Source organism: Magallana gigas, chromosome 8 (assembly GCF_963853765.1).
Source record: "Magallana gigas chromosome 8, xbMagGiga1.1, whole genome shotgun sequence".
Classification (NCBI taxonomy): domain Eukaryota; kingdom Metazoa; phylum Mollusca; class Bivalvia; order Ostreida; family Ostreidae; genus Magallana; species Magallana gigas.
In genome coordinates, this window is record NC_088860.1 from 16,683,941 (window position 1) to 16,708,836 (window position 24,896).

The window sequence follows — 24,896 nt, forward strand, 5'->3', positions numbered from 1 at the left end:
AAACCCTTCGGACTCTATTCGATTTTATCACCCCGACCATATACGATCACGTTAAAATTCTCAAAGAATGATTCCTTATTCCTTAAATAGAGCCTTTATACCTTACATTTTTCTAAATAGCTTAAATCACAAAGTCAAAATTTCTTTTCGCGGATAGATTGTTGGCAGGTTCCCACTCGGAAGTTCTTGTGATTTTACCCTTTACCATGATTATCAATTACAATATTTTTACAACCGATGATATGTTCAATGTAGAAACGAGTAAAACTGTTTATTTTTTTTCTCAGTAAATACATGTAATTCCTACTAGCCTTGTGATCAATAAATATGGCATGTATTTTCTAAAAGAGCCAGTTAATGCATGGATTAATTTTACTGAATAGCGTAGGAAATATCCCTGATTTTCACATATATTCTCTAACATTACTGAACATTATTACCGTGTAGAATTAATCTAATATAACAACATACTAGTATGACTTTTATGAATTTCTTGGGAGCTAAAACCGATTGGTTTTAAGAAACGAATTTTGCCTATTAAATGGTTTTGTGTTGCAAGATGATGGAACACAACCTATTACCACTTTCGGATTATTGTCTGGAAATGACTGTAGAAGAACTGTTGTTTAGCGTACTTATTGATAGATTATAAAGAGGAAATTGTAATCTTAGCATCTACCGCCGCTTCCTTTTTGGTGAACCCTTTGTCCTTCAGTCTGAACTGCTTCAAAGGACCTTGGTTTTCAGCCACTTTTGCGCATCTCTACTTAAAAATAGTTCCGTTACACTTGTTATACATTGTGTTGCTTGTTGTTCCTACCAACCTACTTTGACATTTTACGAATCAGAGGCCACGACCTTACATCAGAACGTTGTACACCATGATACAGATATACATGTATGTACCATGATCTAAGCATCTTTATCGCGTATATATAGGAACGGGGATGACTTGTCTCTAAATGCAAACACCTTCATCCTGCAAACACAACAATACGCCTTTACATCGTAAAACAATATGTGACTCGCAAATTAGACCGCAATTATAACTTTCTCATATCGTATTGGCCACAGTTGCCAGTGTTACGAGATATCTCTGTTCTGAACACTTCCAAATTCCCTTTTGCTGATTGTTGTAATTTTATGTAAATATTCGCCAGTCTTCAGACAAATACTCAATGTCTTTCAGTCAACAGGACTAGTCGCTTATCGACATTCCTCCCCAATCCAATTTAGAGGGGATTTTGCTCCAGACCGTTAGCCTTATTCCCGTATGGAAATGAAATCTTCGGAAAGTTTAATTCTGTCACTTAGGCGGTATGCCACATCTCATATATATTTTGTTTTTCTACAAAAGTCGGATGACAATTCTAGACTTTTTGTAAGATATTTTTTGTCCCCACTTCATTTGTACCTGAAGGATTTAGCATGATTTTAGGTATCATTGTTAAAAAAAAAAAACAAACCCAGGGTTTTTTTTTCTTCATAAAACTGTTCCTCAAGCACTTGAATAGTACTTGAATGTATTACGTTACTACATGTACCTGTTTACGTCATCTGATTCAAAAGACGTTTGTTTATTCAAAGGTTCTCGAATAAGATGGATGACGATCAATTTGCAATACACGTTAATGCAACCATCCTAGATTTAACCATAAGTTTACGCTTTCTGGACCCGTCCCTTGTCGATATTCTATTCTACATTGCCTCTCGCAGCTCTTGCATCACACACCTGTAATTATTCTATTGTCTCGCATGAGCAAGACAGATAAAGCATTGTCTTACACATAAAGGAGACCAAATTGCAGGCTTAAAGTGAACAATTATTGTACGAGACCCTCATTGGAAAGGTCTGCTGTCTTGTATTATAGTAAATACGCCTAATTGAGCGACGCTGTCTTCAATCGATACAAAATGCTTCCACCTTGATTACTGGCGGGAAGTTCCATAATCCGGGGAACCAATGAGGAGAGAATGGGAATCTTTGGTCATAAATAATAAAGTAAAAGCAAGAATAGTTCTAGGTCGGTCAAGTGATTTCTTCTATTATAGTCTAAACAGGTATACAAGCTCAAACAATTTAGACAGCGCAGTTGTACATGCTTCTTTCTGGGTCTGTGTCTACATCGCTTTGTCACGGGTTCGATTTTGTGTCGTTGTTTTTCATTGTTATTCCAGGAGTGACCACTTAGCCAAATAAGGTGAGATATACCTGTATGTGTATTTAGTTATTACATCCCGAATAAGAAGTGTTACCAGAAAAACTGAATTAAAGATAAAAAAAAATCATAGAATATAAAATTAGGCCTTGTATTTATCGATTTTAAAGGCATTTTTGTTTTATTTTAATGAATGGGTTTCAGTTGGGCCTAACAAAAAAAATTGTGTGTTTCGGGTAACCCGACCTAACCTACAAAAATGGCCCGATCCTACCATTTTTAGACAGTGTTTTAAAAATTTCCCCAGGCCGATTTTGCATGGCGGTACCGCCATGCATTGAAGATCCCCCGCCATGCATCACACAATGCCGCCATGCTTCCCGCTATGCATGTTTATTTCAAAGCAAAATTCTTTTTCCAATTATTACACATCTTAACTGTAATTAGTAGATATAAAGTTGTCGTTTCTCCGCTCAAACTTCAGGAAAAACACTTGCACCCGCAGTGAGCGCAGTTAATTTCGACATCGATCTCAGCAAGGGGGCACACGTGGTTTACTGTTTAAGGACTAAGCTTATGATTAAGATAAATTAAAACTGAGTTTATCAATTGGTGATTAATGCATAAATAGAGACGTGATTACTTCTTGTTTTAATATAATGTGCTTTTTTCGACATCTCCGCCATTATCGAATGTTGTGGATTTTCCAAAATCTAAAAATAGCACAATGTTCACTCGATGGAGTTAGCTTGGATTCGATGTGCTTGAACTCTTTATTTGCCGCAAGGATATTGGAAACTTGAAAAAATGTACATAATAAAGAAAGAAAAAACTACAGTTATTTGCAGAAATGCACGGAAGCGATGTCACATGACAAGAAACATCGTATATTGTATGCCTATGAAAATGATTGACTGTGTACATACACATAAACGGGGAAGGGGACTGGTGTCAAGATATCACAGAAACTTTCATATGGACCCCAATTTAAACAAGAAATATTAACTGCCCAGAATAAGTTGAATCAAGTTTGCTGTAATTGTATGGACTTGTTCTGCCTATTTCTTGTTCAACACCCCCTAAAAAAATCTCTTCTATATAATATGTAGAAGAAGGAGTGGGACAGAAGCTGATGTTGAACTGCCATGTGAATCTATATTTCTTGTGTTTTGTGAAAACTTGTGAGGACCAACCTTTTAAAAAACTCATTTTGAAAAAAAATGTTATTAGTTTTGCCAGAAAAAAAACAGAAAAATTGTATATTAATTAAATATACACAGATATTAAAATATAATTATGAATTGAAATGATACTTGTTGATGTAGATTTCATGAAAATGCATCAGTTATAGTACATATCATGTAGTACGTTTCATCAAATGGTTATACTATTACACACAGTGATTTCGCCGGCTTAGGCGCTTTAATGCCGCACCTTGCACTTACTCTGACAACCCCCCCCCATGCTTCAAAAATTTTCTGGGGAAAACACTGTAATTACAGTCTATTACAGTGTAATAGATGTCTGATTTTATCCGATTGTGATTTTATCTTATTTCCAATAAAAACTACGTTTTTAAATATGAAACAAACAAACATTCTTAGGATTCATACAAAAAAAAAATATGATAAAATAAAAAAAATTCCCTACCTACCTAACCTAATTTTTTCATCAATGTTACCCTAAACACACAATTTTTTTTGTTAGGCCTTGACGAGATTAAACGATCTTCATAGTTTGAATTCGTTCGTTACCAAAAACAAAAATCAAGATACATTTGTTTAATGTATTAGAATCAAGCGTGCGTTCAGTTCCTTATGATTGCGTGATCAATGTGAGAAAAAATTTCATGCCGAGCTGGACACCAAAGCCATAACACCATTTTAAAACCGCAGGATTACCCTGCTGCAAGGCAAATACGTCTCGTGAGTCCGGCAGTGTTGTCCTGGCCAATTCTTCTAATTTAAGTGATTGGTTCATCAAATCTAATAGAATGATAAAAAAAAAGATAGAGTCATCAGACATAATGCATTAAGTTTGTCTCGACACTAATGTCAATTTAATCGCTTTAATGTAAAGTTGGGCAATTATTGAACTCTAATGATCCCGCTGACCACTGCCATACAGGCGATGCCGTCCAATTCAGCTATTGATTTTTGGGATATTAAACATGCAAATAATTTATATATTCTAATTGTTTTGTGATGAAAACACCCCAGAGAATCTTACTTTGAAATTCATATCGTTGAGTACAATTAGGTGAACTGAATGGGTCGACCTATAACATTGTAGTGTGGAACTTGGTTAATTCGCGTTCTTTTTAAATAATGGATTACTAGTATGCGCACAATTACTGTTTATTTAACTCATAAGCACTTCTTATATACTTCAATATGTAAAATAAAAGAATAATATTATGTGCCCATATTCTGTAAAAACACCAAGTCTGCAACTGTCTCTATTTCTGGTCGATTTAACCCATCGGAAGTATTCAAATATTGATTTATTCATATTAAACTTATTCATAGACATAATAACCCTCTATCTAGGAATGTAAACTGTTAAAATACATGTACATGAGCGTATTTTCATTTGAACCAAGCCAAGGGGAGACGATCGGTGGCAGTGGCAAGGTGCGGAGATTGAGGATTTTATTGTGCAAAGGACAGAATATTAGAAGATTGAGAATGCACGTGATTCCGAGATACCGGTATTAGGGTACAATGTGTGCGAAAACATGTACATAAAGGGGAGGGGGTTGTCTTGCATGGCCAATGACTATCAACCCCCCAACCCTCATTCCCTGAATCTCAACTCCCCTTTGCGAACTTATTGTGAGCTCTACTCATTATGACGTTTTTGGGATTTTATTAGATGAATTCTATCTTATTTCTCTGCTCCTGGTTTGGAATTCAATTTTCTTTCACTCACTTACGTTTGATGGATTGTGGAGCATTGGTCTAGCGACCTTCCTCCTCTTCCTAACGCAAGCCAGCACGTACAGGCAGTGTCAAAAGACCATGCGGAGTAAAATTGAGCCTAAGTACTTGACAGAGGGTTTCCGTCATATATTGCTTTTTGACAATCTTTGAAGGAATGCAATCTCATGTGATTTACGTTTGGCTTAAGATCTAAATGACAAGTGCTGATATGGATAGATCGGAAGAGATGATTGCACCGAAATCTAATGGTAGATCAAAGTCACGAAAAAAGTAAGTCTTTAATCAAAGAAAATATATCAATTAGCCCCATGTGGCTCTTTGTCCATCATCATTTAGGATCTTTAACAATTGGACGTTCAAAGATTCTTGATTGATTGATGAACAGATTTTTTAAAGATTGATTGATTAATCGATTCCTTAATTGTTTGGTCGATTTACGTACGTACGTGTCAAATTTACGAAACATCCTAGATTATTTATTCAAATGTATCATAATATACAATTACATTTTCATTCAAAATATTGGTGCGGATTCTTCTTATAAACGTTATATTTACTAATAAGTTATTTAGTGAATAAACTCATTTCATTTCTCTCTCATCATTTCCCATGTGATTGATTTTTCTGTAAGTTATAATTTATGAAAGAGTGAAATTCTTACTCCAAGTAACATATTTTCTCTCTTCACCTTGTTTTTGCATCACAAATGTATAAACAGATGATCAAATTTCCTTATTTAACCATGAAAAACTATTTTAAAACTGAATTAAAATATTCATTGGAGATTTAGAGCATTTGTTATTTTGCGGAAATCAACTTTTCAGTCTAAATTCTATTCACAAGGCTGTATGTCTTCCTGTTATTTACTCTTCTCTCTCTCTCTCTCTCTCTCTCTCTCTCTCTCTCTCTCTCTCTCTCTCTCTCTCTCTCTCTCTCTCTCTCTCTCTCTCTTCGTACATACTCCGTAATAACGCTCGAAAATAGTAAACCTTTTTAATATCACTTAATGCATACACGATTTTTACCAAACCTGATACCGGCATTTGTTGGATACCCACGGATGAACACACCTTGTAAGGCGTGGGCATTCGACGATGTGTTACAGACCGTACCAGCAGAGCTGGTTGTAATTAATAAAGATTATATTGTTTTTACTGATAAAATAAAATCTGGGTTAGTCGTTTATCAGACTGGGACATCAAAAAACCCATTAAATGGCCCCAGGCAAACCTTGTACACTATTTGAAGATATTTGTACATTTAGAATTTTCTGCAGAGTTTAATTGGGATAATATTGATATAAATGATCGAAATTTTGGGTCTCTAAGATAAGATTTTTTTTTATCTTTTCAGTTAATTAAAAAGAAATATTCATATGTATACAAACGTTTCCTTCATTAGAAATTTGCTTACGTTATACGTTGAATTATAGCATGTTTGTGTACAAACGATAAAAGAGCTTACAATGAAGCAGGCTTTACAGACGTGAACGTTTTACAGACCCTTTTCCAATTATTGGGAAAGGATCATTAATATTCATACCACATGCTGTATAATTCGATCCCAATTCTGTTTTTTTTATTTTTAAATTTGTGTTTTGTTTATTGCCCTGAGAAGTTATTATCAATAAAACTGAAAGTAAATAGAGCATACACATAGCAATATATTTAATTCATATGATGTATGACTATTTTACCTTTGTAGCTAAGTAATGAATTTTGTGAAGGTCAAACATCATTTTCGCGTAATTTACGCGAATTTATCAACAACAAAAAACCACCACCTTCCTACCCCCCCCCCCCCCAAATAAATAAAAACAAACAAACAAAACAAACAAAAAATTAAATGAATAAACACATCATACCGTTATCCTACAGCTGATGAAAATACATTTCATCACAGCACAAATGTCGTATATCTGATTCGGTAATGAGATACTCTCCGACTGCAGCATGGGAATTATAATCTTTTTAGTAGGTTGTTGAACTTGCTGTGTTGAATATCGTAACGAGTTGGTAGGAAGCAATATTGGGAATGAAACTGTACACTTTGACACCCGTCGAGTTCAACAGTTCCTTAATGTTTTTTCAAAGTGTTTCTTTTGTCACCAGGTCGCGCCACGAAACTTAGCGCGTATTGATAAAGATATAAAGCAGTGTATCTATATTTAATAATACCTGGCAATTTTACACGATTCCAGGGTTCAAACATCAAGCGTTTTGCTTATGATTCATATTGAGTATGCAAACTAATTCGACATAATTTCAGAGAAATACAGCATGTATATCATATAGGGTCAAGAGGTCAAGGGCACTTCAATTTTTTCCTCTAACTAATCAAAAAAAGCAGTTTACTGGGAAATTGAAAATAAATGTCCACGGAAATGTAAAATTAATGATTTCATGATATTTACATTAATTGATCATATCGGTATTTCATCATAGTATTGTATCTATTAAAGCGCATAGCCGATTTCAATGAACTAAGACTGAAAGTTTGCAAATGTTCCAATCATACAACAAACGTTGGCGATTTTACATGTGATTATACATTGATGTAATGGTTATCGATCACCAAATGCCTAATACAGTAAAACAAGCTTATAACGAAGTGCCAGAGATGGGTGATTTTGCTTTGTTATAAGCTTTGTTTGCTTCGTTATGTTCTTCAAGTTTACAACATGTTATAAAGTCACCGGGAATGAACGCAAATCACTTTGCTGTAAGCGTCAATTCATTATAAGCGTGTTCGCTATAACCGTATTTTACAGTAACACAATATTATACTATCATGCCATGATAGTTTTGTTTACCGAATAGTAATAAATTCGATCTCTTTAAAATACATTGAAACATATCTCATATCTATCCACACTAGATTTATGAAGAGTCGTAATATTTACCCCCCCCCCCCCCATATCAAACTAAGGGCCACACCACTAAAAGCTGTTAAATTACTTAGCAAATCCATAGTAATTGACTTAACACACTACACATTTATAATTTATACAGCTTTTGACTTGACTATTGCACATGTATTATTTATAGTTATTAACCTAATGTATACAAGTCATGTATAGTGCAGACTCAAAATTCATAGAACTTTCTAACATATAGCAAACATTAGTTTAAATAATACATGTGTAACATACAAATTTCCTAACAGAGATAACAGAGATATCCTATATAATTATATAAGAATACCGATATTTTGACAAAGCTTTCATTAAGATACTTGTATGTTGAATTTGAGATTATTTACAATTTTAGCATCATAGAAGATGCTGCGCGCCATACAGACGAGGAAATAGTGTAATTAATCCCCAAAGATCACTGATATCGCTTAACACCTACATTCTGTGTCAACCAATTAAACAAAATAGAATGAAAATAGCCTGGGTATACAGATGACGATTTATATTTACTGCTCGCTTCTCTATTCTGAACTGTAATCAAAGGAAGATCGTTTAACAGTTAACATAGGTTGATTATCACTACCATCTGTTCAAATCGACATTTACCCCCACAAATTATTTCCAAGTATACAAAACAGATAGCGATAAAACGTCAACAGATAAGCCAAGGAGATAGTGCTCTATTTTCAGAAAGAGTGGGTACAATGCAGAGTGAGCTAATTTTGAACATTTTATAAGAATATCTTTTACGAACTGGGGACTATTTTTTCGCTGGTCCAAGCGCGCACGGAAGATGAAAGCTTACGCCGTCAATGGAATTCGTTCAATGACTGAAACACACGACAGAAGAATTTGTATCCTATTTCATGTAGAATAAAAGAAACTAAATCCATTGGTTTTTGTCACGATTAAAACTCGCAATGCGGTAGAAGTGCAGGTCGAAGATACTCTCACCGTGCAGATACACCCACGGAAAAAGATCGAGATTTGAAATTTAAAAATACACAACTTAAAATATCTTTAAATCAACAATGGCAATTTCAAAACGTTTTTGAAATTATGATGTTTATGAATTTAAAATGCACCAAGAGTGCCACTGATTTTAACACATAAAATATTACGCCTTTCAGTTGTTGTTGTTTTTTTTTTTTACTGAAAAACAATGTTTGAGAAATAAAAATAACACGAAAAACAAAATACGAAAATAATCCTTCCCGGTCGATTACCAAAATAAAGAAACAGTCAAATTGACTGGTACAATGTATTATACCGTGGTGCTTCCATAAAGGCTTTATCATCATTATATGGACATTTTCTTTTATTGTATTCTGTAATTTAAAAAAAATTGCTGAATTTTTTCTTCATTTACTCTAGTTCGCTCTCAAATTGCTGAGTTGATGAACATTACTGTAGGATGAATATCCTCATATGAACAAAAAAACTACGTATAATATAACAAACCTAAATTGCTCCAAGCTTGAGGCTGTGAAAAAATTTTTGCATAAGAAATTAAGATCCGGCATTTGGAAGGTACATTTTGGCACGATATTCATAAAGTAATACTATCTAATTCTATTGTATTTTAAAGTTCAAAAAAAAAAAGATTTAGCAATGGTTTTTGATAAAACAGGAAAAATAGTGTATGTCAAATCATAAATTTCCACATGACCATTTTATGTACATTATATCAATAAGTAAATCTATGCAATACGTTATTTATTGTACTTTGTAATTCCAAGCCAAATACTACATTTTAGTGATGTTTTTTCGGAAAAAGTCTTAAATAACACATCTACAGGAAGATAATTGTATGCCAAATTATAATTTTCCACATTACCATTTTCTGTATATTATAGTTTTGCTTTTTTGTATAAAAATATTAAATGGTACCGACAAATTTATATTTTAAACCAGGGACGTATATACTAGTATATACGTCCCTGTTTAAACAAAGATTTACAACACTTCTATCTCTCTGGGACTGTTGGGGGGGGGGGGTAAGATAATAAAAAGAGGTCACCAAATTTTAGTGTGTTATACACACAATACAAATAAAATTATCATCTACAAGTTCTTACAGCTTACCACCCGGTTTCTCTCTCCTTTACACACATACTTTTTGGGTGTATTAAAATGCTGAATTTCATCTTCGCAAGCCAAGGGTTTTCGGTCCACTCGGCTGCGCATAAATTTGATGAGACCGAAAAGCCTTGGTCAGCAAAGATGGCTGAAATATAAAAACACGTTATTACCGCAACTTTTATTACACTTATTAAAAATTAACATAGATCTCTAATGTACTCTTGAACAGAAAGAAATTATGTCTACAAGTACATGATGCATCATCTGACAGTTACAACATCCCCATATAACAATGAAACCAATGTATTTATATTACTGGTACGTGTAGGATTACAGTAGTTTGTAGTTTGCGTAAAAGATGGCTTCCTGCGATATACTGGTTTTACATGTATGAATTACATAAAAGGAAAGAACTCGGTTATCCTCTTTATACATCACCACAAGAACAAAAAAGTTAGGAGATTTTCTTGCCATACTGTGTTCCTTAGATGTTTTAAGGCCAAGATGACTGCAGTTGATATTTTTTAATGTTATTAATAGTAGAAACAAAATAGCTTTAGAAATTACCAAATGTCATTTACTGAAGTAAATGACGAAAAGTAAAAAAAAAAAAAATAACAACATCAAGGGGGACAGCATAGACTAGAAAACAACTGACTACTGTGTAACAACTTTTGCAGTATATTATGTAATATGCTGCCCCCCCCCCCCAATAGTAGAAATTTTAAAAATTCAAGGCAGTGACATGCCAAACATCGAACAAGTCACTGTTGTGAATACTGGTGAGGCTTGCATCCCTTTGAACCAACTGATTGCTACAAATATAACTTTGTATTAATAATACTTTAATTAGTATAATATATATACATGTAAAATTATATTTATTGTGGAAAGTTTAGTTCAACAATATCGATTTTTTTCGTTCTACTTCTAAATGCCATTACTTGATGTCGTCACAGCAGAAAAACGCTTCGCCAAGGAAAATATAATTTTATCATAGGACTAAAACAGCTTAGTACAAAGAAAAATTAAAAAATATTCCTAATAATAAAAATATGAAGCAACCAACATCATCTACGCATATGTAAATTTACATGCATAAATCAAATCGAAGGATTAAAATCGCTAGTAGTATATCTGACAGACACGTGCGTTTTATGTGTAAGAATGTCGACACTTATATTAAGCTGTTACATGCATGTATGTATATTACGTAGGTATTCTTTTTCCCCCTCCTTTCTCTCAAGTCATCCATATGGGACAGCATTGCCTAATACTGATGAGCTTTTCTGACGAAAATTATATAAAACGCGATGGTAATTGATTTTATCAATTTGATTTGTGAGTTACATTCCCAAAATCCCTGTATTTTATCGATTAGTCGTTGGGATACAAGCTCTTTACAAATACCTTTAGCGAGTGTCAGGACGAATAAAGGTCGCCGACCCGTGGCTCATTGTCAAAAATGTTCTGTTTGATTAAATCTGATTGATAGTAAGAAAGTGGACGTCACCAAATTATCGCAGCTTCGTTCTCTGTCCGTTACACAAGATTCATCCGCGTAGGTCGAGGACATCGATCCCGAGCGAAATACAGACACCGGTTCCCTGCAATTAAAAAACAGATCTATTTTGGAATGTCTAAAATTAGTAGCAGTTTGGTAATTAATACCCTTAACGCGAGGCCCAGATGTTGTAATAGTTAAAGAAGTTCAAGTATTAATTCGTAACCAAATCTTTAAATCTCTCTTTACAAGCTAATTGTCCCACTGTTTGCATTGTATGTAATAAGGTTTGCAAAGAGCTTTTAATTTGTGTCAACTTTGAAATATCTGTGTGTTTCGACTATTGTTGGATCATTGGCTTCAGATAACTATATCATTACAGCTCAATACACCAAGGGCATCCCATTGTGTTCACTCTTTGCTTCGTTGCACTTTTAAACTATAGCGCCTCCATATTGAACCAGTGTGCCTTAAAAAACCGCAAACAGTCTCTCTCGCGGGGATTAAATAATCTAATTAATCCTCGTTTCTTCTCGTCATAAATACGATGAAGATTTCCGAGTGAATTTACTAAGGACTAGGACAGCGCGAAAAACGTCCGCACTGGAATTATTCATTCTCGATCGGCGGAAGAGAGAGGACCCTGTCGTCTGATTAAGATGCGATACGTCGTACACTTTTTGTGAGTCTATTAAGAGCTCAGAAGACCCGGTTTGTGTTTCGGGTTGGGATCGTACTCTTCACCTACTGCTTCATTAGACATGCAAGCATGCTGGCCCGCTATCGTGTTGTCTGCTAATTCAAGAAGTGTTTGACTACTTTCTTTCATTTTGCCACCCTGTGAGCGTGCGCTTTCCTGCTGATTCCCAGGTAGGAGATTAATTGTCTTAATAGAATTGATCAACGAGGGGCTAAACTAATGCTGGTGCTAATTAGACGTGGTTTTGTATTATTAACTTTACACGTTCGCATTTAGAAACCCTAGTTTTTGATCTAGGTAATTATTACAGGTAGGAAGGCTATGAACATGTATTAATAATACATACAAGTACACTTATCTTAATAATACAAGATATATCAAAGGGTACAACCACAAGATACCTGAAAAAAAAGATGAAGAACAAAATAGATTTCATTGAGCTGTGAGCAGAATTGAGCTACAGGGTGTTTTGATTTATGATTGGGAGTAAAACTCGATTGACACATTGTTCTAGATGTATGCATGTACATATCCCCTTCTATTCTGTACATTAACGACTTGTTAGACGCTGTCGATCTGTATCTACAGTCCCTATATCCGGCACAGTCTGTATGATATTACTCACTACACAGTTTTTTTTTCATTCGGTTACTGAAGCGTACAATAAATATATATACGCAACGTTATCTTATTTCATAATATACTTCATTTCGTCCCAAAATGAACTATTTGTTTGCACAAAAAAAGCGTATAAGACGGTTCTCTGGTCCCCGTTTCTTCAGTTTTTTTTCTTTCTTTTTTCTTTTATACAACGAACACTGTCCTCAAATCGATGTTAATAGGGAAAACCAATACATAAAACAATATTGATAATTATGCATTCTTCTGATATCTCCTTCTGATCGTTTGTCGAGTATGTTCTATCAGTCCATTTCTGAGGTACAGACTTGTATCTACTGTTTGATGTATCCGGAGAATGTATGATGATATGTAAATCGAACTATTTTTTTTTACCGGTATGTAGATCTTATTAAAATGGAGCCTGGATAGATCTAGTGAGTTCATTTTAACCGTGTGACATGTGTTTTTATCATGACCATATGATCTACATGCATATATCCATATATATCCATCAACCTGTATATATTAGCTATTGAAAATTTCTTTGTTAATATAAAGAGGTAATAGATATTTATTTCTACTTTTTGAGTGTACTATTCTATACAAAGAGAGATGACAATCTACTAAATGTTGAGCCAGTCGTAAACCATGACTTATAAATACCCATACTTTCTGTTTTCACCAAACTAGCAAAGTTCGTCTTCAGTAATCCTCAATCAAAGGTTGTCGTATTTTTTATGGGACTGGCTGAACTCTATCATGTGTGACCCTTGACCTCAAACCTACATGTATACACACGCGGTACATGTGAACCCAGTCTTTACAGGCCGATATAAATAAAAATGATCATACATGTAATTTAATTAAATACGATTTTTTGCAAAATGTCATATGAGATATTATAGCTTTTATCTTGTTTTGGAGCTTAAAAAAGGGCGTTACGCAAAGCCCCTCTCTATGAAAACAAACCCGTTATTTATCTCTGTACATTGATTGTTTAATCAATACATCATTCATAAAAATATGTTTGAAGATTTGTTTTAACTAGAAACTAATGACTGTATATGAAACGAAAATCGAGACCCCCTTGCTTAATACCCCATCATTTATTTAGAGCGAAAATTGAATAATTAACAATATTCGGAACTCTACAGCGTTTGACGATTCTTTTCAAACGTAATCAAAGTGAGGGTCACGTGTACTTTATTCTCTATTTGCACTCTTGAGGTAGCTTTGTTGAAAGCTATATAGGACTCTTTTTTGTCAGTTACGTAAAGCGTTTAGAGTACAGTTGTGAAGTTCTATTCTGGTAAATTAATCGTAATCACATGCTCAAGGCATAGTTTCTGTCCACGGTGCTGGTGTGGGATGTCTATGTACAGTGCTTGGGATTTTAGTAAGGCTGTGTTATTTTGCACGGATATATATATTATACAGTAACAGTCAACTGTTTAACCTAGTGATAAGTCCACTGACATTCCATGTACTATAAAAATGGCGTTTCTGTATGTCTCCATTCGGACATGAAGAGTAATGAGTTTTTTCTCCAATCAAGTAGAAGATCTAGGCACAAAAGCGATATTCAAAGGCGGAGTCAGGTGAACAAGTACCCGATATTTCTTATTGAATACAGTAATTATGGGTGCTTTCAATGTCTGTTATCTATTTCTATCTATTTTGGGGGTTTAATGGACGGATAACTACTTCTGGTCGGCTTAGTTTGATCTTTTTCTCATATTTTTAAAAATTGAATAATTGCGAAAATACCATTACCACGTCAAGCCTGTGTTTTCAGTGGGAGTAAATCGTTTTTATGCTGTCCTTTTTATAATCCTATTGGATATATACATTGATATATAATCCTATTGGATATACCGATAATCCAGTCTTTATAAACGAGTTTCGCTTTTGTGACATATGGGTACGTTTTAGAGTACAGTAGCCATTGTGTCGCAGAAGGCCCTCGCATGCTGAGAAATTCAAAGCAAGACAAAGCAGGTCACAGTGCTTGTGAAGGTGAAGGGGGCCGCGGGGACACTTATTATACACAGTCGTTGGGTTTTTCTCCACCAGACGTGACCCTGAATTGCGTTCAAGATCAGTAAATCATATATAGAAGTACAATATTTATAGCCAACGACGAAAACACAACTGGGTGCCTTTGAGAGAGAGAGAGAAAAATGAAAGAAAGAGAGAGGGGGAGGGGGTGGGCTGACAGGTAGATAAGGATATGTAGGATTTATAAAGTCGACAGAAATACATGCACACTGTGTAAAAACAAAATGTATCGTAAGCATTCGATGAAAATCTTGTATAAAATTAATTTTGGTTTACAAATTATCAAGATGCCATTTTCTTAACACTTATGGTTATAATCGTTTGCAGAGTCTAACATTACGCCTGAAGTTCATATGTTGATGCGTTCAATCTGACAGCGTTCAATATTATGCAGGGTCTTTGTTTTGTTGACCATCAAGCGATTGGAAAGAACGATACCTTTAGGTTTCCATATGGGAGGCATACATTTTATGACGTACTGCCTTTCGCAATGAAAATATTCACATTGTTTTAAATTTTACTTCATCAACAAGTTTTAAATGCATTTTAAAATTTTGGATAAGATATTCAACGATCTGAATAATCGAAACGGCAGGCTTGTGAAATATTTTATAATCTAATCCACATTGAATTATCAAACTGGCATGCCACTTTTAAACAAAATGTGAGGTTTTGTTTTAACAAACCTTTTAAGGTATTGATAAAATATATGATATGTATAAAAGTGAAAATCACCTAAATGTTGATGTTTTAATTGATTTTACTGGGATTTCCCCCATGATAAACGCCAATGGTTATTTGAGTTTGCCCGAGGGGTGGGGGGGGGGGGGGGGGTGGGGGGTGAGGCTTATTTTTGGTACTTATATTGTGTAAATATAAAGAAATTTGAATGTAACCCCTCCTCGACCCCCCTCTAGATCCCTGCATAAGGTTTATAAGAAGTGGTCGTTTTGAAAGATGAAAAATTAACTCTTACTTTCAAAATTATATTTTTAGTTTGATTTTACTTCGCAACTGTTTAATACAAAATAATAAGAACACATTGATTATGAGTCAGTTGTCTCTATAACTGAGAGGGCTGATCATAAAGCAGGCTGGATTGGTTTAACCATCAGATCTTCCTCAAATTTTTAGATTTGACTTGTTAAGCTATGAAATATTATATAGCAAGGAAAAATTCCATAATGATAAATATCAGATTCTAGATTTGAGTAGTTTCCTATATCTTCATTGAGAGCTCTTCTTATGGAGATCAATACAGTCCAAAAATGTCCATGACCATGCAGTCCTTCATGTTACTTGAATGCCCATAAATGAATGATTATTACTTATGTAAATATTTTGTTTGAACTCTATCGACCTTCCTCAGAAATTTTAAATGTGACGTAAAATGAAAACATCACCATCCATGATACGGCACACAGAAAATTAATCACGTGACATTGGTAATAATTGAAAGTGTTCGAAACTGTACTTATGTCACACTTCCGCACTGACATTTAAACTTTATGTGTTGGAAGTAAAAAAAATGAAAATTAAAATATCTAAACCTAAGGACCTAGGCCGTCTTCACTCTCTTAATATTTGAGTTTTGACTTTTAAACTCTTTATTGGGGAAAGCGTACGGTATGTCTTATCCAATTTATTGATTAAATCAAATACGTTTTAATGGTTATTTCTTATGAGTGTCAACCAAAAATAATTGAATATGCTGTAAAGTTTTAGGCTTTTAAATTTACTTTGATAACATCAGAAAACTTATTGTTTCTTAATTCTGTGCAACTAGAGTGGAACATTTATTTGAGTAAATCGTCAAATACCAGGTGTATACAGCTTAATACATGTGTGTCGCACGGTGGCACGGCGTGGTTGTTATAATTAAAATATCTTGAAGTAATGTTAAATTGACTAGTTTTTAAATTTTGTAAGATATTTCAAGTTTTAAAAAGTTAAAGTCTGTAATTGACATGCACTCGTTCCTCTATACTAAGAAATAATGTTTGGTATGATAATTTGTGTATACGAGTATTTATACCCGTTTTTAAACGGTTTAGTTGTACGACTGTAACTTGGTAATTAGAGTGATCTAGTTATTCTGTAATGACTCTAACTTATCTATAAATAGAGATAAAGGTCCTACTTTTAACCCTCCGAATGCATTGTAACGATTTTGATGTTATCACTATATCCAAACGTCTCGCAGGTTTTTCAAATTATATATGTTAATCGGGCCCCATTTGTTTTACTTAATGCTGCATGCCAATAACGATAGTGAAGTACAATTGTAATTGTGGGTAGTCAAATGTTATGTAAACTCCCCCCCCCCCCTCCGAAAAAAAATTACTGCAGTACATTGACAAACATCATTGATCAAATGGCAAAATGGCAAAACAGAAAGTATGTTTATCTGAATTTTTTTTTATTAATCCCATAAATTGATTTGTTGACTTATCATGCATGTTATGAAAAGATACAGTACGTTTCATCAATGCCTATCAGTGAAGCCCCGAGTTATTGCTTGATCTCTTTTGCAAGGTGCGTGTGTCCAGCCTTCGAATTGACAATACATCAATACCATAGATGGCTGGCTTCATCTTCTTCGATTTTTTAAGGTCTTGATTGTAACTTTCAAGCACTGATAGCAATTAAAGCTACCACAGAATGTCTTTGTTTATACATGTATGAAATCTATCTAAAATTAATTACTCAACACGTTTCCTGTGCATCCAATGAAGGGTCTCAGTTTTATTTCAACCATGAATGTAGATAAAGATGACATATTACTGGACAAAAGTTTGATAACCTTGTTCAAATAAAATAACAAGCATTTTCCCTTGTCTGTCTTGATACAGGATCTAAGATTTATTTTTACCATTATCTTCTAAACGGCATGCTGTGGGGGAGAGAACTCGTGCCCAACAAGGTTAACGTTGTAAGCTTCGTTTTTTTCTGCAAAATAAATTGCAGATTTCTATTACAAACTTAGCTGACGCCAACAACCAATTTCATAACTTTTAGACAGATGTCTACATTTCGGCAACCCAAACGGTTGTCGAACAGGAAATATCATATTAAAACAAACTTTGGTTTTTTTTTTTATTTTCAGAAAATCGGTTGCTAAGTAAAATCATCATAATACGGTCTATTTTTAAAATTAATGTCAACAGCTAAACGACTCCGGAAATACCGAAACCGATCATTTTTAACGTGCCTTATTGAGGTTTGTGTGACATTTCCATTGACAATGGAAATAAAGGAATATTTAAGGTGTTTATATTGCTGTTTTCATTTTGCTTGGTTTGAACATATTTTTATTGTATACATAATGGGTTTGAACACAACTTCTGGCGACTGACTAGGTTCTTACTCGTTGTTCTTTTGATGTAATGTGTTGCATATTGATTAGTATATGATAAATTTAAAAAAAATGTTTATAGGTCTATTTTTTTTCGTTGAATATTAGCAATGTATAGTTTGATGCCCCTTCTGGCAAATTATGTACTTGTAGCAGATGATATCATTTTAATGCAATCATTTTCGAGCAGACGATTTGCGAATCTATTACTTTCATCTGTTATAAAAATGATTCAAGGGCAGTGAAATTCTTTGGGAAATCTTTGAGAAACTTTGTCTCATATAGACATACGAACTTAGAGTGGAGTGTTTTTTTAAGGGTGGGGAGGGTGTTGAGGATATATAGACCTCTATAGAAATTCTTTGCTTTAAATCTATATATAGGGACTTAAAGACAGATTCAACACACGTGTGTGTTTGGTGTTTTAAATAAAGGCACAATGACCATTCCATTTATGTAAGAGCACTTATATCAGATTATTATTTGTCGTAGAAACAAAAGATCCCGGGCGACTAACACAGCGATTCCTCGCTGATCCGAAACCACGCCATTGTGCGTTCACAGTCTTATTGCATAGCTCTAGCGCACTTTAAAATGTAACACGTTAATTCGGAATTATCCAATTCATGGACTACGGTTACTTTTTTTGGTGGGACTTAATTCTTAGGATGAAGCGAAAGTAACGAGGGAGGTTTTCATTGCAAGGTAGGAAAAGACCTGTAACCTCTTAACCTTTCTGAAAATGGTTGATAAAGACAAAGTAAAGAAGAGATACTTGGGAATATTTCGTGGTGTCTTATTGAAGTTCAATATTCACCAATTACTAATCTTGATTTAACACCTCTTCGTTAAATATTTTACCAAGAATATATGCAAAATGTGTAATAACATACCGAGCTCGGTCTACTTTCTCTTTCTTTGGACTATTATCAAAATGAAGTCTGGACATTATAGGGTTCAAGTTGAAAGAATTTTGAGATTTTTGAAGATAAATAATACGCTTTTCATCCTGTTGGTTTTGCTATATAATTTATAGGTTGTTGATCTATTTAAAACATTTAAAGGCTATCACTAATTGGTACAACATGAGGGCAATTGCCTTGATCCAAGGACGTTTCTACATATAGACAGAAAACCGACCTTGTGTCCGCCATGATTTAGCGATATTCTATCGGACTGTTGCGATCATTTACGTTTCATTCTTAGCAGGAAACTGTAACCGCGTGGGTCTTTATAGAAAAAAAAATAATTTTAAAATACATCATCGGACAATGCTATCTGTCTGATCTTTACAGACTCGTCCCAACATGCAGGCGGACAAATATGTATCTGGGTGTAATACATTTAAAGTTGAAATTAACAGAATTACGTTACTCGGTGGTGACGTTCGTTCGTTAGCACAGATTTATTAGCACACCTTGCAGCTTTATGGTGTTTTAGAAATACGGTTAACGTTTCCTGACATGTTGACTATAGAACTGTTGTCATATTGTCAAACAGTACTGTACAGCAGTTTGTTTAGAGTCATGATAAAGCGAAACGACTTTGTTCCGTGGTCTAATATTTTGTTGTCATAATGGGAACAACTTTTCAATAGGCATCATTTTCCATCTGATTGATTTCTCTGTTAGTAAGTAATTTATTAAAGAGCGTAATTTTTACTACGGGTAATATATTTATTCTCTCCAATAAACTTGATCACCTTGTTTGGTGTTTTTTTGCATCACAGATGTTTAAACAGATGAGCAAACTACCCTTTCGTATGGATCAAATTTTCTTATTTAACCGGAAAAACTATTTTAAAACTGAATGTAAAATCGTTTTTTGAGATTAAGAATATTTGTGCTATTGTAGAAATTGGCACACTTTCTAAATTCGATCACAAAACTGTTTGTCTTCCCTTTAATGTTATATTTACCTCTCTCTCTCTCTCTCTCTCTCTCTCTCTCTCTCTCTCTCTCTCTCTCTCTCTCTCTCTCTCTCTCTCTTTAATGTTATATTTATCTAGCTCTCTCTCTCTCTCTCTCTCTCTCAATCTCTCTCTCTCTCAATAAATTCGCATGTACTAAGTTGTTGTTTCGTCGGAGTTTTGGGAAATTCAAAATTATTCCAATACAATAAGATCTTTGCTACTCAAGATATTCCGGAAGTATCAAAATAACAAGGGCTTATAAATAAATCTATGTAGTTATACGGGAGCCGAAAGTTTCTGCCCGTTCCATTTCAGAACTCTCTTGTACCATATAATAGATGGTTAATAGAGTTGTCAATCAAGATAATAAAACCTTCAACCACTTTACCGATTCATATTTATTTGCTTTCAAAAGACATATTATCATTCACAGCCTATTCAGGGCTTGTTAAGAAAGAGGTTGTCGATTTAAAAGAAGGCATCCCATTAAAAGTTCAAGGAGCCGACCGAGCAATTTGTCTTGCTTAACTCTGGTGTTTGATACCCCCATTATCAGGTGTTGGCAAACTATTTGATAATGAATAGATTTTAAATTCATCTTGTAAAGCTATTGAAGGTAAGAAAACAAACATGTTAAGTTTTTATATTAATGATATATCGTAGGTCGTAATGATTTTTTATACATATTTTTCTATTGATAAAGAGAATTTACACTTTGCTGCAACATGTTTGTGAAGTTGATCGATTGAAAGTTTGAATGCTAGGATTCAACGTTCTTGCTATCTTGTAGTACCTGTTTTGATGATTTTAAATGCCATATTGAATTACAAACCCAAATAAAATACTTAGTAAAAATAAATGTAAAACTAGTCTTTTAGAGATAATTTGCAATATCACAGAGACCGGTGATATTTTCACTGGAGAAGTTTTATTCTTGAGCACACAGATTCCATCTCCTTTGCCTTGACAGATTGCGATTATCGTAAAAAATGAACAAAGGGATGTCGTAATCATGATCAGCAGTAGCACGTGTAGATTGTGACGTGGTGTTGTGTATGGGGGACCTGAAATTTATTACCTGCATTACATGTACTGTGATGGATAGATTATAATCAAAGATGTTGTTTATGATTCATGCGTCAACGGTAACAAAGAAACATCCGGGGGTGTAGCAGTGCGATAAACAAACGAAATCATATGGGAACAATGGTATTTAAATTACATTTGTACTTTTATGACAAACTTTGAATGACCAAAATTGACCTTAAAAATGTTTTGACGTACATGTACCATTGCAATGGTACACAAAAAGACAATAGTCCACCAAAACTGAAATCATATATCTAAATAATTAATGTATATGGTACATTTTTACTGTTATCGATGTACATGTAAAAACATTAATCTTTAATCTATACCTATCTAAGTAAATAAGATACATGTAGTTTGTTTTTGATAGATTATACAATCATATACATTTACATGTATCCTGAAAGGATATACATGTATATTTCTTTTTTGTTGAATCTAAGTCAGGCTTGAACAGGACTCGTTAGGATAAATCAATCATCGGAAACTTCTTGTATTCTAGTAAACACTTCATCTGGAAAAACACCTTATTGAGTATGTGTGTGGGGTGGGTGGGGGCTATGGTTGATTAGAAAAAAACATTTAAGCCATACATTGTATAAGACAAGTCTGAACGAAGGAAGAAAGGGGGGGGGGGGGGTTAAGGCAGTAACAGGAACAGTCGAATATATACATGTATTGGTTACATGATTGTGATGAAATTTATGTCGACAAGGCCAAAGCTATAGAGATGATGATGATGATGATGATGATGACAATGATGAGGAAGAGAGTGGTTATTTAATCACTGTAGTGACGTTAAAATCATGATGATATTTAGATATTAAGGTGCTGAATATTGTACGTAGATATCACAATTAAACCGGAAATGACAATGATTTGTTGCCGTACATCTGGGGATAAATTGTCCTTACTTCCTGTGACATGCCATACAGATTCAAATCGTCCGTAAGAGTTGATACGTCATTACGTTGAAATAAAAAAAAACTTTAATGCCACAATAAATTTCGAGTGAAATCATGCTTGCCTTTAAAGAGGACATAAATACTGTGAGTGACGACACATTCAATTAAAATGATCCAATTTGTCATTTACTCGTTGCTGGCTGTTCCGCTCTCCTTGTAGGATATCTCAAGTTGTCTTGGCAAGAGATGTCCTCTGATTAATTTTACGACATTGAATCTTAATCAGTCGATGAAAGAATTCAGAGAACTTTGTCAATATTAACACGACATCCAAACCAGAGAAACGTTAGATTTGGGTTAGTGGCATATTCCTGTTAAATATGCTGTGGTTGGATGTTTTTTATCCCGAAGAAAGATTTTCCTCCTAAGATTAACTGGGCAGGGTTTATAAACAATTCACAATAACTAAATATCTTTTCTCCTATTACATAATTTGTTGACATTTTTGTATGCACTTTACATATCTGTAGTTAATTTAAGGTCCGGTTACGGAGAGATTCGCCACTCCCGGGAACCTCCGTAACTCTCTAGATCTGTGAATATTCGGAAATCTATGGGAGTTTTCCCGGTGAAAAAAAAAGATAATAGATGTATTTTTAATGTACCTGTCTCCTATTGTAAAGCGATAATGAAGAACTAACTTCCTGTCATTTTACAATGGCTTAGATTCAGTTATTGATTGAAGAGGTCTCGCTGAATCTCCGATCGTTAGTAGCTGTTTTAGAAGAGGTTTTTTTGCTCCATTTCTAGTTTCCCTGATTTTTAAAAACTAGATTTACTATTTCTTTTTCAATATTGACGTCCATTGCAAATGATTTAGACCTTTTGCGCTTTGAATTTAAGATTTGTTAATTTTCGGTGCAATGTTCCATGACTTTTCGAGCTTTAAAAATTAGATTTATAACACAAACTTCAACTTCTTAACCCAAATAAAAACTGTATCACTATTTGGATATGGAATGATATTGAAAACCTCCAACCAATATGCAATTTCACATCGCAATAAGTTATAAAATCATTTCTTGAATTTATGTGATCTAGATGGCAGAACATTAAACTGCTAAAGAGTAGAAAATTGTACTATTGCTTTTACAAGATACATTTACATAAAAATAAAACAGATGATCGAAATGTACATGAAATATATGTAATATGAGAAAAAAATGTAAAGCCAAACATATCTTGATGCATAATAAGCGACTACATTATCTAAGTTTCATACGTTAAAACATTTCTGATGTTAATATTTCCACATTTCCTTTTCTCTTTTTGTTATTAGCAATTTTTCAGTTGTAACGTTAAGCAATATCCAATGAAATTTCCCTTAAGACACCGCAGCAAAATATCAACCGGAAAATTATCGAAGCTTTAAATTAGAAAAAAGTTACAATCAGTAGTCCGCCTATTTTACACCTTCTTTTATGACCACATATTGGAACTCAAATTCATCATCGCTAGTTTAATTGCGCACGGACTCGGTGTTTGATACATATATCAATCAAATCATTATCTTTTTAATTGCCTTTTCTGCGTTTTTCTTGTTTTTGATTCCTAATTCCTATTATCACCGCATACTAAAGTCAATATCCTAAAGATGAAGTTTTCCGGAAATTCGAAATCGATCTCTGACCAAATACCTTCACTGCCAGTAAAGGAAATAGTCTTCTTTCATATCACGCACGTGAAGCGAGTGCCTTGTTATTCATAAAGTGAGGGGATCTTCTTGACGCCAAGAAGCGTTATTAATTGGATCCACCTCTTTGTCTATACAATCGTCGAACAACTGGATAAAACACCCCGTTATATTTTAATGAGTTCATAATTTAAAAAAAAGCAAAATTAATGCGATTTCTTGCCCGTGTGTGTGGATAGTTGATTCGCGCCACTGTGTAAGTTTCAGTCAATGTCATTCGGCCCGATGATCAATTTCTTTTCGCTATCGATTCCAGGCAAACACTATAGCACCAGTTTTGAATATTAACGAAATCACGTCTGCCAGTATAAGTGGGTTTTAGTTTGATTTTTCATGTACCCTGTTCACTTTTGCCCATGGCCCTTGGTTTTTCATGTCATTTTCCCTTTTGTCTTTGGTAATCAAAGTCTTTAGTGGTTTTGCGTGATTTCGAAGCAGCGCTGGTCTTTTGTGTCGAGTGAATATTCCTTAATTGATATTCTACTTTTTTTGCAGTTGTGGAATTTGATTTGCTAACGGATTAAACAATACCATCTACTGGCTAAAGGGTGAGTAAAGTAAATTTTTCGCATTTTCGTTTGTAAAAAGTTCATTTCTAAATATTAAGTAAACAACAAGATATCATATGTGATTTATCATTTTTGATAAAAAAAAATGATTGGTGATTCGGTTAAATTGGTTGTTTACCCCTGGATCTGTCAATAATAAAATTGTATTTTTTTTTCTCTCTCTCAGTGTTTAACAAAATTACGCACATCCAAATCAAACTCCTACTCTTCAATGTATTACATCTTCCAATGGAAGTCGTAGAAGTAATTGGTAGAATTACATTTATTTCCCAGCACTTATTTGATTTACATTCAAGACGCGTATCTTATAATTTTAACATAAAACAACATTCC

General features: G+C 34.1%; 1 protein-coding gene across 8 annotated transcripts in view; it reads left to right on the top strand.

The window, feature by feature from the left end:
- LOC105345175 (5-hydroxytryptamine receptor 1) overlaps positions 1–24,896 on the top strand; it is a 62,998-nt gene that overhangs the window by 7,028 nt on the left and 31,074 nt on the right. For 2 of the 8 annotated variants that reach the window (XM_011453243.4, XM_011453237.4), the window contains exons 1-2: positions 18,851–19,040; positions 24,490–24,542. The gene's annotated coding sequence lies outside the window, so the exon portion shown is untranslated. Of the gene's footprint in view, positions 1–2,063; positions 2,202–4,758; positions 5,372–11,939; positions 12,472–14,299; positions 14,319–18,850; positions 19,041–24,170; positions 24,191–24,489; positions 24,543–24,896 lie in introns of those variants that run through there. The other 6 variants (XM_066068231.1, XM_011453241.4, XM_011453238.4 and 3 more) reach the window with 6 other exon arrangements.